The sequence below is a fragment of the Lithobates pipiens genome, unplaced genomic scaffold (assembly GCF_037356315.1).
Source record: "Lithobates pipiens isolate NorthernLeopardFrog02 unplaced genomic scaffold, aLitPip1_a1.2 Scaffold_13, whole genome shotgun sequence".
NCBI classification, from domain to species: domain Eukaryota; kingdom Metazoa; phylum Chordata; class Amphibia; order Anura; family Ranidae; genus Lithobates; species Lithobates pipiens.
This window is the reverse complement of record NW_027507718.1, coordinates 175,113,929-175,123,562: the sequence shown is the minus strand read 5'-3', so window position 1 is coordinate 175,123,562 and position 9,634 is coordinate 175,113,929. Positions and strand designations below refer to the sequence as shown.

Here is a 9,634-nt window from a genome sequence, read left to right as displayed (position 1 = left end):
TATTATGCGATTTTAAGGTACGTTTAACAGGGATAAACTCCGCCCTCTGTTTTTGTAGGTCTGGCGAAAAATCTGGATAGAATGACACCCTAGACCCCTTGTAAAAGATGTCTCCCATTCCCCTAACTCTCCGCATCAAGATCACTCTATCATTATAATTAATGAATTTTAAAATCATTGGTCTACAGCGTCCCTCAGATAGATGAGATCTAAGAGGAACTCTGTAGGCTCTTTCGATGCTGGAGGTAGAGGAAAAGGAAACATCCCCCAGTAATTCCCTGAACCAGTTTTCCAAGAAATTTATGGGGTCAAGACCCTCACTACCCTCTAGCAGGCCAATTAGTCGCACATTATTCCTGCGGTTCTTATTGTCCATGTCATCAATTTTTGATGCCTGTGCGACAATTTGTTTCTGAAGTGTAGTTATTTTTTCCTGCAGAGGGAATAGTCCATCTTCCACCGTGCTTAATCTTCCCTCCAGAGCGTCCATTCTAACAATAGTATTGCTTAGTAATTGGCTCATAGCGTGTACTTCGTTTTGGATGCTGCTCAGTTGGCTGTCTAGCCCAGAGATAGAGTTCTTGCAGTCGTTGATTGCCGTAAGTATTTCACGCAGAGTCGGTTCCCCACCCTCCCCAGGTTTTTGGGGCACCCTGCTGTCTTCTTGGGGCAGCTCAACTACCCCCCCTCCTGGCAGCGGGGTATCAGGGTCTGGTGGGGGACAACCTGTACTCCTCCTGTCCCCGGCAGACCCCTGCATTTTAGATTGTCCCAGCGGGTGATGTTGGGCTTTCCCACCTGGGGAGGATACACGTGCAAAACGCTCAAGCTTCGAAGCTGCAGAGGCTTGATTCAGCTTTTCTTTAGCAGCCCGCGTTTTTTGATTCCCCTCTCCATGAAGTGCGTCTTCTATCGCACGTTTGCTAAGCATGGTAAAAAGCGCATAGAAGGTTCACTAAACCGGTAGGGGATAAAGATACTGTAGTATTAGTGTTGCCAAATCACTACTTCCCAGCAAAAGGCTCAAATATTTGGGAAAGAACCTGGGGGGGAGATCCGAACAGCTCACCAGGCGCGAGACACACACTGCCAAGTCTCTTATTGATTATATTCATGCAATAAGCTCGTTTCAACGGACAGTCATCAAGAGCAAGACAGGTAGGAAAAAAAAAAAAGGCTGACATTCCAAACAAGCAGGGATTGCCTATACAACTCTCCACCTTGAGGTATCAGGTAAGCCACAGGCTCTGCCCAGGTGCTAACATCCCCTTAGCTTCAATAACGTTTTCTCACCGCACTGCCGACAGATTGTTCCCTCAATAGAGCAGACCGGTATCGCCGAGAGGAATGCTGTCATCCAAGGCCGTCATGGAACTTGCTCGGCGTGTCCTTGGCTTAGCCTCATGTGGGGTTTAGGCTTCCTCCTATCCGTGAATCTCCGAACGACCAGCGTAGTAGCGGAGCTTTCCGAAAGCTCGTCTCGGGAGCACTCGGGAACACTCGGGGATCTCCGTCAATTTCCGCCGATGCGAAGCGGTGGGCGTTCGGGAAGCAGTGCGCGCCACGCTACCCGCTGCTCACGCTCACGCTACAGAACTACAGCAGAGGGAGTCTGGTCATCGCAGCTATACTCATCAGAGAGCGGTGTTCCACATGACACCGGGCGGAGGCAGGAGCTCAGACACACACGCTCCCACTCACTCGCTCACGCCCAACTCCATCCGGTGACACCCCCCAGCTATATTTGAATTTTAGTAGTAACATCTTGTCAGTCAGTCCCTTGGGTGACTCATTAACGGGTATAATACTTCTACTATGTCTTTGGCCGGGGGTATTATTCATCTTAGGTGGTCCACATATCCCTTTTAATAGACCTAAGTCTTTTGGATGATATATACAGTTGGCTATAAACCATGTGGGCAGGAATACAAGTAGTACCAGACTACCCCAAAGGCATACAGCCTTCCCTGACACTGAAGGTAAAAACATTTCTACAAGTTCTTATGCTTGTCCTTCTTCCTCGCTATCGTGTAGGGTTTCAAGGGTTAATTGTCCAATGCCTTCCTGAATCTCTTGCAGTTCCGGTAGCTGTTCGGGTGGGTCGGGTTCTCCTTCAATAGGTGGGGGGTCGGGGGTTGTGGGAAGCGGTGGGCACTTTTTCAGCCTGCTGGCATGGATCCAGGTGTTTCCTTGGTCAGTCAGGACCGCAGTTCTGGACACCTTTTCAACCTTCCAAGGTCCAGAGTAGATTGGTCCGATCCTCTTTTTGTGGGCCAGTTGCTTGACTAGCACTTGATCTCCTGGGATGAAGCGGTGTGTTGGCTCTGTGGAGAGAGGAGAGAAGGTTCGTTCGTTTCATGAAGCATACTTACCAGGTTTTTCACGTACATTTCCTGTTGGGAATAAATGTCAATATCAGTGTCTTGGTCTAATGGGGGTAATTCTATGTTTGCGGGGACTCCCATCAAAATTTCAAAAGGTGAAAGTTTCGTTCTGGCGTGGGGTGCCGTCCTAATCTGGAATAGCACAGAAGGGAGGTGATCAAGCCATCCCTTCATTGTGCCCCCTGTGGCCTTTTTCAATTTATCCTTTATATTTCTATTCATTCTTTCCACTACCCCTGCGCTTTGAGGGTGATAGGGGATGTGTAGTTTCCATTGCAGCCCTAACAATTTAGCCACAGCCTGGGTAACGGAGGAGCTGAATGCAGGTCCCCTATCTGACCAAATAGATGTTGGTATGCCAAACCTACAAATCCAGTTATTCAGCAAGCATTTTGCTGCTATATTGGCTGTCTCACCTGCACAGGGAGTGGCTTCAACCCAGCCTGAAAATTTATCGACGACAACGCACAGGAATTTTAGGTTCCCCTTTTGTTTTGGCATGTGTGTGAAGTCTACTTGTAAATCTGTAAGGGGACCTATTGGTGGGGGTAGATGACCATGTAGGCCATGCCGTTTGCCCTGCACATTGTTTTGAGCACAGGTAAGGCAACTTGTGGTCAGGAGTTTGACTTGTTTGTTCAAGGCGTTTGTGCAGAAAGATTTGGTGTACATGTGTCCTGGACCATGAAGGTAGGAGAGAATTAGAATACTGCTTGCCTCAGGTATTCCCAATATTTTCCCCTCTTTTGACCACAGACCCTCTGGGTCTTTGGTCAAGCCAGCCTTCACCCAATACAAGACATCTTCCTCAGTGGCTAATGATTGCATTTGTGCCACTACAGATTTAAAGTTAGGACAGGTGAAATGATCCTTAAAGTACATGGACGTGGGGGTGGGCTCCTGGGTGGAGGACTGGGCTGCCTTTTTCGCTTCTCGGTCAGCTAAGGCATTTCCCTTGGAAAGTCTGCTATTATCTGAAGAATGTGCTTTTACTTTAATTATTGCCACCTCTTTTGGGAGCAAAATAGCCCGAAGAAGTGCCTGAATCTGGGTAGCATTGGAAATAGGTTTATTATCCGCTGTTTTAAAACCTCTTTTAGCCCATATTACTCCGAAGTCATGCACCACCCCAAATGCATATCTACTGTCTGTGTAAATGTTCACCTTCTTATCTGTAAATAAAATGCAGGCCCTGGTGAGGGCTTCTAGTTCAGCCACCTGAGCCGAAGAGGGGGGCAGTGGTTTGGCTTCTAATACCTTGTTTGGCAACTGGACTATTGCATATCCTGTTTGGAAGGTGGAATCGGAGGGACGGGAGCAACTACCGTCCACAAAAAAACATCGTCTGCATTGGTAATCGGTACGTCGGTGAGGTCTGGTCTTGGTGATGTGATAGACTCCACTCGTGTTATACAGTCATGAAACTGGTCTGGGTCTCGTGGTAGGCGTAACATGGAGTGCAAGAGACGGACGGCAGGGTTGTTGGCGGGAACATATTTGAGAGACAGATTGTCTGTGTTCATGAGGGAAATCTCATATCCACTGAGTCTTTGTGAGGTCATGTGTTGGGTGTTCATGTTCTGTATGAGGTGGGTGACAGAATGTGTGGTGTAAAGCGTCATCGGGTGTCCCAAGACCATCTTGTTGGCATCTTGTACGGCCATAGCACAGGCGGCTAAATTCTGAAGGCATGATGGCATGCCTTGAACCTGAAGGGGGAGTTTTTTAGATAGGTAGGAGACAGGGCGGTAGCCTGTTCCATGCTGTTGTGTCAAAACCGCTGCAAAAGAGGTCCCCGAGACTACACAGTATAGTTGAAAAGCTTTACCATAGTCTACCAACCCCAGGGCGGGTGCACATGACAAACTGTTCAATAGGGCCTGGAAGGCCTTAAGCCGTTCCTCTGTCCAATCGACCTGCCTAGGGGCTGTTGAGGCGGTGGCCTCTCTTAGTATGCCATCATAATGAGAACAGTCGGGGATCCACTGGCGGCAATATACCACAGCGCCCAAGAATGAGAGCAGGGCTGCCTTGTCTTTTGGGGGGCTCAGAGCTTGTAGGGCTGCGGCGCGTTTGGGGGAGACCATCCTTGTCCCCCTTTTTAGTATGCACCCCAAGTATTCCATTTGTGGCATACACCACTGTATCTTCTTTCTGGATGCTAAATGCCCGATGTGGGCTAGATGGTTCAACAGAGATGTGGAATCGACCGCACAATCTTCAGCAGTGCGACTGCACAAGAGCAAGTCGTCCACATACTGTATTAGCACCGACCCTTGCTCAGGCGTCCAAGATTTGACAGTCTCATTGAGTACCATAGAGAAGGCAGCAGGACTATCAACATACCCCTGAGGCAGGCGTGTCCAGGTTAACTGACCCGTCAACTGGCCCTCCGTCCAGGAGAAGGCAAACATAGGCTGGGCCTCTTCCGCAATGGGAATGCTAAAGAAGGCATTTGCTAAATCAATCACTGTGTAGCATAGAGAATGTGCCGGTATACATGAGAAGATAAAAGTGATGTCTGAGACTAGGGGTGGAAGCGGAATCACTTGTTTGTTAACTGCCCTTAGGTCTTGTACAAGTCTCCACTCCCCACTGGCCTTTTTTACGGGGTAAATGGGCGTGTTCCAGGGACTGATGATTGGTTTCAGGATACCTTTTGATATGTAATCATTAATTTGAGGGGAGATGCCTTTGACTTTCTCTGGGGGTAGGGGATACTGTTTTTGATATTGTATCCCTGCATCTGATCGCATTTGGGGTGCATATGGTGTGCAATTAATAAAGCCCACACTACCTTTGTTTTCTGCCCAAATTGTGTGATGGTCAAGGGAGGAAGGTATCATTAGAAAGAAACTCCTGTGTGCATGTCTTTTTGGGCTGTGTAAGTCACAAAGAGGGGAACTCGCAGTGAGGGAGCCGTCTTTGTCAAACTTAATGGTAATGTTCAACTGGGATAGTAAATCTCTGCCCATTAGGGACACTGGACAGGAAGTCAGGATAGCGAAACTCTGCATACATAGCTCTAGTCCATCCGGGGTAGAGACTGGTAAAGGCGGGGTGACGGAATGAGTAACCGATGTCCCATTTATTCCAATAGAGTGTCCCCCAGTACACAGTGGTGTGTCATACCTCTCATCATTTAATGAGCTAAAAGTGGCACCTGAATCAAGCAGGAAACACACTATGTGGTTGTCTACGCGTAATATAACTTGTGGTAGACTCTTCCATGATAGGTTGTGGCACACCAGACTGAGGGAAGGGACATACTCTAGGCATCCCTATTGGGGGTATGTTTGTCGGGTAGAAGGCCACTGCATGGGGATTCGAGGGGGAGGTCTGTTAGAGGTTGGGGTGTAGGGTGGCTGTGCAAGCGCATGGTTTTGAGATGGTGTTTGGGGAGGTGGCGGGTATTGGGGGTACCTTGTAGTGTGAAGGGGGGGGCGATTAGCAGCGTTGTACCCCCTTCCCCTGCCCCTTGGATAGCTCGCCCTCTGTCTATATGGGCACTGTGATTTCCAATGTCCCCGTTCCCCACAATTGAAACATCCTTGGTCAGGTGGGTAGGGCTGCATGGTCATGAGGTGCGGTGGTGAGGATGAGGTTTCAGATGTGACTAGGGTTTGTGTTTGTGTCAAGGAGGGGAAAATTCCCCCTTTTTGTTCAAAGACTCCTGAAGTCTCTCTGGACCTAGCGTCCTTCATAAATTCATCTGGTACTTGCTCCGCCCATTTGGGGTTTGTGAATTTGAGCAATTGCGTCACTTTGGGATCGCCTCCCGACATGATGGTAGTAGTAAATAATTGTGGTGTGGCCCTATCTACAGCTTTCCATAGGGAGTATACTCTGGTACAGTAATCATAGAATTTCTCTTTAGGTCCCTGCTTGGCTAGGATCAGTTCTTGGAGTGCAGATGATCCTTTGTATAATTTGGACCAATGACCTCCCATGCCTTTCCAAAAGGATATCCAATCCTTATTGGTCTGGATATGGGTTGCCCATAGGTCGTCTACAGGGGCTTCTTCTGGGCTGTCTGGGTCTACAATGCTAAGAATACCTTTTATGTCATCCTTGTCAAGCCCTGTGCCTGCACTATATTTTGCCAGAAAGGTACCTGCATCTCGTGGATACTTCTTGGGATTGGGACATAGTTCTTTTATTTTGGAGAGTGTACCCAAAGGTAATGGTATATGCACCTCGGTGTCCCCTATGGTCATCAAAGGTGCTTTGAATGAAGCCCCTACTGCTTCTTTCTCAGTTTCCTCTTCTATGGATAATGTCCCTTTTTTACTAATTGGACCTGACTCCTCAGTTTTGGGAATAGGTGTCTCTTTTGTATGGCTTCTTGTAGTGGTGGGGGGCAGCGCTATAATCCTATCCTGCGCTTCTTTTAACATTTCCTCCTTCTTCCCTAATTGCCTTCTTAACTTTTCTAGTTCCTTTTTTAGGTCCTCCATCCTTTGTTCCTCTCTCTCTCTTCCCTCCTGGAATTCCTTCTTCCTTTCTTCCAAGTCTTTCTGATACATTTCTAACACTATTTTCCTATCCACTTCTACCTTTTCTGCCTCATTGAGGGCTATTTCTTTTTGTTTTAGTTCTTCCATAAGTGTTTCTAACTCAGTTCTCCTTTTCCCTATTTTCTCTTCTTCCTCCTTTTTCCTCTCTTCAAACTCTTTTATCTTTGCCTCTAATTCCTGCTTTTCGGGACTACCCACTTCTTCTTGTCCTGTAACTTCCTCCTGTCTCCCCTCTTCCTCTCTGCCCCTACTTACTTGTTCCCATTGGGCCACTTGTTGTGGTGTTGCTGTGGTGTGTGCTATGGCGGCTAGGACTACAGGATCCAGTGAAGGATATAGTTGAAGGTATGGACCTGGCGTCCCATCTTTGTTTTTTACCATAACATAAGGTGGGGGTGGACATTGAGGCGGGGGAGGTGAAGGTGAAGGGGGTGCAGGGGCTTCAGCCATAGTACTGGGTCCTATATTTGGAGTAAGCTTTGTAGTTTTATTAATATGCTTCTTTTTATATTTGCGTAGACATTTATCCCATGCATGGTAACAATCTTTTATATATTGAATATTTTCCCACTTCCCTGGAGGGTACGAATTTTTGTGGATTTGGCATATTTTACTTACTTCCTGACAGTCTTCCTCAGTACAAGGACCATATGGCCCTGGGTCATGTATCCCCAATTGCTGACACCTTTCTCGGACTTGTGTCCAAAATGGTTCTACCTGGGGGCCAGGGATCATACCAGTCCTTATCTAGCTTTGTGCCTCTCAACAATGTACAGAGAAGAAAACACAGGCAGATGTTTTCCTGAGATATCAATATCTTGCATAGACCCTCTGGAGAGACATACAGATATCTGTCATCTAGTCACGCTATCTATATAGTTTGTCACGTACGCCAGTATGCTTGTAATTCTGAACCTATTGAAATGCAAGCCTAAGCATATTGGTACTAGATTTTGACTAGTAATTTCAATAGGTATCCCCTTATAGTGACCACCTTGGCTTTTGTCAAGAGAGATGTAAGTAGGGTGCAAGATTGCCTACGGCCACATCACCCTGAATGCGCTCGATCTCGTCTTATCTCGGATGCTAAGCAGGGTCGAGCCTGGTTAGTACCTGGATGGGAGACCGCCTGGGAATACCAGGTGCCGTAGGCTTTTTTCCGTTATGTTGTTGGCTTTGGCGACCTGCTTTATTTTTCCTCTCGATTGCCCGAGGTGACCACCTTGGCTTTTGTCAAGAGAGTTGTAAGTAGGGTGCAAGACTGCCTACAGCCACATCACCCTGAATGCGCTCGATCTCGTCTGATCTCGGATGCTAAGCAGGGTCGGGCCTGGTTAGCAGCTGGATGGGAGACCGCCTGGGAATACCAGGTGCCGTAGCCTTTTTTCCATTATGTTGTTGGTTTTGGCGACCTGCTGTATTTTTCCTCTCTATTGCCCGAGGTGACCAACTTGGCTTTTGTCAAGAGAGTTGTAAGTAGGGTGCAAGATCGCCTACGGCCACATCACCCTGAATGCGCTCGATCTCGTCTAATCTCGGCATGCTAAGCAGGGTCGGGCCTGCATAGTACCTGGATGGGAAACCGCCTGGGAATACCAGGTGCCCTAGGCTTTTTTCCATTATGTTGTTGGCTTTGGCGACCTGCTGTATTTTTCCTCTCGATTGCCCGAGGTGACCACCTTGGCTTTTGTCAAGAGAGTTGTAAGTAGGGTGCAAGATCGCCTACGGCCACATCACCCTGAATGCGCTAGATCTCGTCTGATCTCGCATGCTAAGCAGGGTCGGGCGTGGTTAGTACCTAGATGGGAGACCGCCTGGGAATACCAGATGCCGTAGGTTTTTTTCCGTTATGTTGTTGGCTTTGGCGACCTGCTGTATTTTTCCTCTCTATTGCCCGAGGTGACCACCTTGGCTTTTGTCAAGAGAGTTGTAAGTAGGGTGCAAGATCGCCTACGGCTACATCACCCTGAATGCGCTCGATCTCGTCTGATCTCGGATGCTAAGCAGGGTCGGGCCTGGTCAGTACCTGGATGGGAGACCGCCTGGGAATACCAGGTGCCGTAGGCTTTTTTCCATTATGTTGTTGGCTTTGGCGACCTGCTGTATTTTTCCTCTCGATTGCCCGAGGTGACCACCTTGGTTTTTGTCAAGAGAGTTGTAAGTAGGGTGCAAGATTGCCTATGGCCACATCACCCTGAATGCGCTCGATCTCGTCTGATCTCGGATGCTAAGCAGGGTTGGGCCTGGTTAGTACCTGGATGGGAGACCGCCTGGGAATACCAGGTGCCGTAGGCTTTTTTCCGTTATGTTGTTGGCTTTGGCGACCTGCTGTATTTTTCCTCTCGATTGCCCGAGGTGACCACCTTGGCTTTTGTCAAGAGAGTTGTAAGTAGCGTGCAAGATCGCCTACGGCCACATCACCCTGAATGCGCTCGATCTCGTCTGATCTCGGAATGCTAAGCAGGGTCGAGCCTGGATGGGAGACCGCCTGGGAATACCAGGTGCCGTAGGCTTTTTTCCATTATGTTGTTGGCTTTGGCGACCTGCTGTATTTTTCCTCTCGATTGCCCGAGGTGACCACCTTGGCTTTTGTCAAGAGAGTTGTAAGTAGTGTGCAAGATCGCCTACGGCCACATCACCCTGAATGCGCTCGATCTCGTCTGATCTCGGATGCTAAGCAGGGTCGTACCTGGATGGGAGACCGCCTGGGAATACCAGGTGCCGTAGGCTTTT

General features: G+C 48.3%; 3 non-coding genes and 3 pseudogenes across 3 annotated transcripts; all 6 read left to right on the top strand.

The window, feature by feature from the left end:
* Positions 1-7,936: 7,936 nt before the first annotated feature.
* On the top strand, positions 7,937-8,055 carry LOC143976732 (5S ribosomal RNA). Its single transcript, XR_013273028.1, has one exon. It is a non-coding gene; the product is annotated as a 5S ribosomal RNA (ribosomal RNA).
* A 109-nt stretch (positions 8,056-8,164) lies between these two features.
* On the top strand, positions 8,165-8,283 carry LOC143979033 (5S ribosomal RNA; annotated as a pseudogene).
* Positions 8,284-8,392: 109 nt separating this feature from the next.
* On the top strand, positions 8,393-8,512 carry LOC143979454 (5S ribosomal RNA; annotated as a pseudogene).
* A 109-nt stretch (positions 8,513-8,621) lies between these two features.
* LOC143979217 (5S ribosomal RNA) lies at positions 8,622-8,740 on the top strand (annotated as a pseudogene).
* A 109-nt stretch (positions 8,741-8,849) lies between these two features.
* On the top strand, positions 8,850-8,968 carry LOC143976315 (5S ribosomal RNA). Its single transcript, XR_013272629.1, has one exon. It is a non-coding gene; the product is annotated as a 5S ribosomal RNA (ribosomal RNA).
* Positions 8,969-9,077: 109 nt separating this feature from the next.
* On the top strand, positions 9,078-9,196 carry LOC143977722 (5S ribosomal RNA). Its single transcript, XR_013273856.1, has one exon. It is a non-coding gene; the product is annotated as a 5S ribosomal RNA (ribosomal RNA).
* The last annotated feature ends 438 nt before the right edge of the window (positions 9,197-9,634 follow it).